We start from the raw sequence: 6,000 nt of genomic DNA, 5'->3' as shown, positions 1-6,000 counted from the left end.
ATATCAGTGGCCCAATTTATTCCCACTAGCGTGAGATAGAGATTGTTGTCATCGACAATCTCTATCACTTCGAAATCTGGCATTGTTCTTTAACCTTCAATATCTACCGTTACTGCATGGAATCTTCCCATGGGTAAGATCTTCTGTTGGTTCGCCATTCACAATTGAAAAGGAGACCATTGTAGCGTAGGTCTACCCATGCGTTCCCATGTTTTTTTTGGCGGTACATTCGTATCCGATCCTAGATCCAAAAATACTTGATCCATTTCATACTCCTTGATTTGCGTAATCAATCTCACTTCCCTTCCTATTCACGAAGTGTTCTTTCCAAGCTTCCTGACTACGCACGTTTCTCCTAACCTAGCACACCTAGTGATAAGTTCCTGTAGCCCTTTCATAGCTTTGTTTTCACACAACAGTTTCATACATGTCTCCATAAAGGTAGTGATCATTGAAGGATCCATTTCTAGCTCTAGTTGATCCTTACTACCTAAAGTGGGGGCCTCTATGAAGCTCTTCTTAGCTTCCATGAATGTCTCCTTCATGCACTCTAGATCAAATTTAGGTTCCTATGTAGGAGCATCGTGAACCCATGCACTTTCTTCAAGCTTCTTACCTTTGTCCTCTCTTGTCGTGATACCGCTTCTGAGCACTATGTTTACATTTGGGTCCTCTTCGTCCAGCGCAGACCTCATCATTTGCAAATTCTGAGTCGGGGGAGGCTAGAGTACCCGTTTCTCATGTAGCCTCACTATCAGTGTAGGGAAGTCCTCTACCTCATGATCAAACTAACTATAGTTTAAACATGTTCTCATCATATTTGTACAATCCTGGGCATAGTGCGCTATCCCTCTGCAATTGTAACAAATTAGTTGTCTGCGAGCCCTTCCTGGTCCCATTCCACCTCGACCTTGTCCGCGCCCCTGGAATCCAGCACGCGCCATTCCCATATTTGGGTCAAGGGCTCATGTTTCGGCCTGCACCTTGTAGGTAGGAGTTTGATCCATCATTAGTTTATAGCTTCTGCAAGTGCACTTATCATGGCCTGCCGACCTACAGAAATTACAGAATAATTGCTAGGATGTCTGTGTATACTTCTGCAATAGATGGCAATTATCCATAGTGTGTTTTCCTCCTATTTGACATATCGTGCACCATAATGCAAGCACCGCAGTCAATCCTAATTGTGCCTCTGGTCTTAATGACATTGGCCCTCCTCCCACCAAGTAATTCATGAAGACTGAACAATGGTCCTTGTCATGCCCTTGGCCTTTGGATTTTATGCACCATACCTCCTCACATGCTTCTAGGCGAGTTGTCCTATCCTGTTTCAAACTCTAAATTTCTAGTCGCAAATTTTGTAGTTGAGCATGGATTTGTTGGACTCCCAGACCACGATCTTGTATCTGGGTCTCGTGCAGTCTCATTGCAATCTCCAAAGCGTTGGCCTGGGTAGATAACTTCTACTCTGACAGTTCTGTTCTTAGATCTAGTGTTAGTGATGCTACAAACCATGTGAGGTGCTGCCCATTTGTCAAGGTCATGTTGGATTCGCAAATCATTCTCTTCAGTATCTGGTCCAGATCCCATGGGGTCTCTCTTGGAAGCATCGTGATCTCCTTAAACCTAATAATCTATTGTGTCTCCGACTTTGGCCTGCTAAATTCCCAATTCAACATGGCCTGCATATCTGTGATCCCCGCATTCGAATGGTTATTAGAATGCTTAAGGTACCATGTTATTGCGCGATTCTGCATTTCGCTCACCAACGTTGCCTTATTTATATTGTCATCCACAACTCATTGTGCTTCCCATGCGGCCATTACCTCGAACCAAAATTGGTCCAGATCTACGTTCCCTACTCCTCTGAATACCAACAATTTTATTGCGCTCGCTATATTTAACTGTGGTGGTGGCGGAGGTGGTGTGGGTGGAGATGGAGATGAATATGGTGAGACTGGTGGAGGTGTAGGTGGAGGTGGAAGGCGCAAAATTCGATGCCTTATTAGACTAACTGCGCTTCTCGGAGAAACTTTCGCGAGCTCTTCCTCGCTTTCCCGTTAAGGCAAAATCAAGGGGCTATTCTCTATTTTTGCGCTACCATTGTTTCTATAGATCCTGCCACTTCGCGTAGCCCCAAACATCAATTTATTCGCATAACCCACTTTTCACACAATAACATCTTAATCCAAGTGGTCAGAGATTTAATGTACGTACCTCACGGTCCTTTGAGGAAGTGTCATTCTGCCTTGCTATAGCTAACTATTGTGTCTATATCGAACTCTATGATAAACCCCCTTATAATTCGATCAAGCCAATGGTCCACAATGCGTGACATCTTATCCTCCGATGCTTCTAGTCTGCGCAATAATTCTAGGGTCCACACAATAGGTTTATTGAGCCTACACCTTCCTTGACTGTTTGCTAGCTTCGTGATCCACTCATACAACTCAGAGGGAAAGGATGCAAAGAATATTTCATGGATTTCTGTATATAAGTAGCACTCCAACCACTGTTCCTTTGATACTTACGGGTTCCTATTTTCCTGCGTTGCGAACTCATGAATCTTTTTGTCTAACCACCATTCAATTTCTTTCTTCGTTGGATTCTAGTGACACGACATCAAACATCCCTCATGCAAATCTCGGTCCTGGCAACAGATTCATTTGTTGGCTTTTTGGCGCTTGACCCATTTAGAAGATGATTTAGCCAAGCAAATCCTAGTACTATTGGCCCTTTCGGCAACAGTCCATGGGGCGCGGACTGAGGTGTCACCTGAAGTAGTATGGGAGGGTGTTGGAACCAGGTTTCCACACCCTAGGGATGTCTGATGGGTTCTAAAGGTCTGCGGTTTTACCCTTCGTGCACGTTGCTACACGTGCTTATCAGTACCTCACAGTCGGTGATGCTGCCCTTGTGCAGCCCTACTCGGGGCCCGAACAGTGTTATTACCCAAACCCTTGCTAGAAACCCAATATTAGTTGATTAAATTAGCTTATCTATATGCTTTCATTTATACTTAGCAATATTTACCATTCATACAAAAGCGTTCAGTAAATAAACACTATAATTGCACTTGATACCAGACATGTAATAACATAAGAATAGATACATGAAATTCAGATAAAACTTCTCTTTATTATTCTTCTTCCTTGGTTACAGACTCAACTCTGCCTTGCACACTCAGCTGCAGGGGTCCACACACTCAGCTTCGGACTCTACTAGGCCTCTATACACTTAGCCGCAAAGCCTCTTTCTACTACTACGACCCAAGATACTAGACTCTTGCTCTATGCTCGCTATCTTTCAGACTCCATATGTTTTTCCACTTCCTACTTTACAACTTAGAGCCTCACTCTGTTTATACAATCTCATGGTCTGCAGACCATGGGTAGGCTGACACTACATTCAAAATTTAGGGCAAACAGCCCTATGAATTTAACATACAATTCATGCTACACGCCCGTAATTCGTGGAGTTCTTACAATAATATTACTCAAAACTTGGGGTTTGAACCCCAAACCATGAAATGGGGGGATTCCATGCCCAACATCATGCATCCTTGGTAAAATGACAGTAGACTGACGAACTAAAGATCCTGATGTGTGGCATATCTCGTTTCTTACCTGAAAAATATTCTTCTGGTATACTCATCCCGAGAATTCAACAAGGGATTATGTTATGGAAATAAACAATTGTGTTGCATGCTTCATCCCACAAGTGAAATGGTAGGCCCAGATCAGGTAACATCACCCATGGCGCTCCCACAATATTTATGTTCTTCCTTTTAGCAACCCCATTCTATTGCAAGTTATGAGGTGCTATAAACTCCCGTTGAATGCCTTATGTTTCACATAAGTTCTTGAATTCATTCGACACATATTCTCCAGTGTTATCACTTCTAAGAGCTTTAACCTTCCTTCTAACATATTTATTGACAAGTGCTCTAAATTCGCAAAATTTATCAAACATTTGACCTTTCTTCTACATGAAGAAAATCAAACACTTACAAGAAGAATCATCAACAAATATTACATAATACCTATTCTTGTTTGTGGATACTGTCAAGAACGGTCCACACACATCTGAGTGAACTCGATCGATGATTTCTTGCGCTCGACTGTTTTTATCATGAAAGGAAGCTTTGGTGTACTTCCCCAATGTACACCATTTGCATGTGTCTCTTTGCTCTAGTGTACCCTTGGGAAGCCGTGTAGAAATTTGTTGCATGATCTTCAAAGCTCCATGGTGCAAGTGACCAAATATTCCATGCCACAACTCATCTATGTCTCGTATCTACACCTTTTATGATTTAGTGCTCAAATTAGCACAATCTTCTACCTCCAATTTGTAGAGGTTCTTCACTTGAACCACGATCCACTTCACTTGTCCTATGGCTATGTGATGAATGAAAGCCTTTCCCTTACTACACATCACGTCATAGCCATGATCCTCATACATGGCAACAAAAAACAAGTTCTTCTTCAAACCCGGAACATACATGACATCTCTCAATGTGTGGGGAGAACCAAACTCACTCTAAAAGGTAATAGTACTGATGTTGGCTGCACTATACCTCCCATCATCTCCCATCTCGATGTGCATCTAGAGGTCCTTCTCCTCCAAGTTACTAAAGATCTATATGTCGAAGGTCATATGGAATGAGGCTCCACTATCCAGGTACCACACACTAGCCATCACCAATGACATTCTGCAAGCGATGAGGGTGAAATATAGTTCGAATTGTAAAGAAAAAAATTCACCTGCTTCTCCTTCTGAGGGCTTCTTACTAGCCTTCTTGTGCAGACACTTTGTAGCATAGTGGCCGAACTGATGACAATGAAAACATTTAATTTTTGACATGTCCTTCTTGTTGTTTCCCTAATTGGAATCTGATTTGGAATGGGATGAATTACCTTTCCCTTTCTTCACCTTTCCAGCGAAGGCATAGTTATCCTCATCATCATGATTGGATGAGGACCCCTCTCTAGTATTCTGCAGAATCTCTTCCTATTCCAAGTCGGACCATAATCTCTCCCACTCTGGTAGCTTCTCCCTCCCATTAACTAATTATTGGTAGTTGGGTTAGCTCTTAGGAAGTCCTAGAAGTCTTAAACTCACCAGATTGCCTTCTGAAATAGTAAACCCGACACTTCAAATATCATCTCGACATTAGGTGAACTTGGTCAAGTACATCAGAATTCAGTCACCCTTCTCCATCTTGATCTTTCTGAGTTTTTCCTTCACTTCAAGCTTCCTATGGTCACTACTATTTTGAAATAGGTTTGACATTTCCTTCCACATTGTAAACGGAGTTTCCTTACCGTGGAGATTCGAGACAACATGATCTCGAACTCCCTCTAGGATAATCCCTCTCCCCCTTTCCACACACCTTCTCCATTCTTCCATATCTTTAGCATCAGATGTTTTTGGCTTGGGCATATCATGATCTATTAATTCCTTCAACCCATTTTCCCCCAACACTCCCTCCATCGTGTCCTTCCAAGCTATGTAATTCGAGGTACCCTAAAAGGCATACTCAAATCTCAATTCGTAGAGCGAAATCTTGTTGGTTCTGAAGTATGAAACTGAAAATTTGATTTCACCTACACAACAAACAGGTATTCCCCTATTTTATAGCAATTTCATCTCTGAAACCATGTACTTTTCTATTGTAGATTCAAACTGCAGATTGTGATATGCTAAAACAATTTACATGAATCTACTATACACATCAACGGAAACAAAAATGATTGATGAAATCACGAAGTAGAAAAGGAAGAATTGCAATCAAACACAACACAATAATTTTATGGAGAACGCCTTGGCTAAAAGCCCCTGCTACCTATATATTGCATTAACCAGAATATCTGAGAAGAAAATACAACGCTCACTCAACCCAAACAATCTCTAGACAAGTACAATCTATCTCACTGCTTCACAAACGATCTCAAGCCAATACTTAGCAAAATCTATTGCTTGCCAAGCCCCTACTTCCTA

The sequence above is a fragment of the Pinus tabuliformis genome, chromosome 4_1 (assembly GCF_031772625.1).
Source record: "Pinus tabuliformis cultivar Carrire ecotype Pingquan chromosome 4_1, CPIR1, whole genome shotgun sequence".
NCBI lineage: Eukaryota > Viridiplantae > Streptophyta > Pinopsida > Pinales > Pinaceae > Pinus > Pinus tabuliformis.
The sequence above is the reverse complement of the archived record's forward strand: the minus strand, read 5'-3'. Positions refer to the sequence as shown.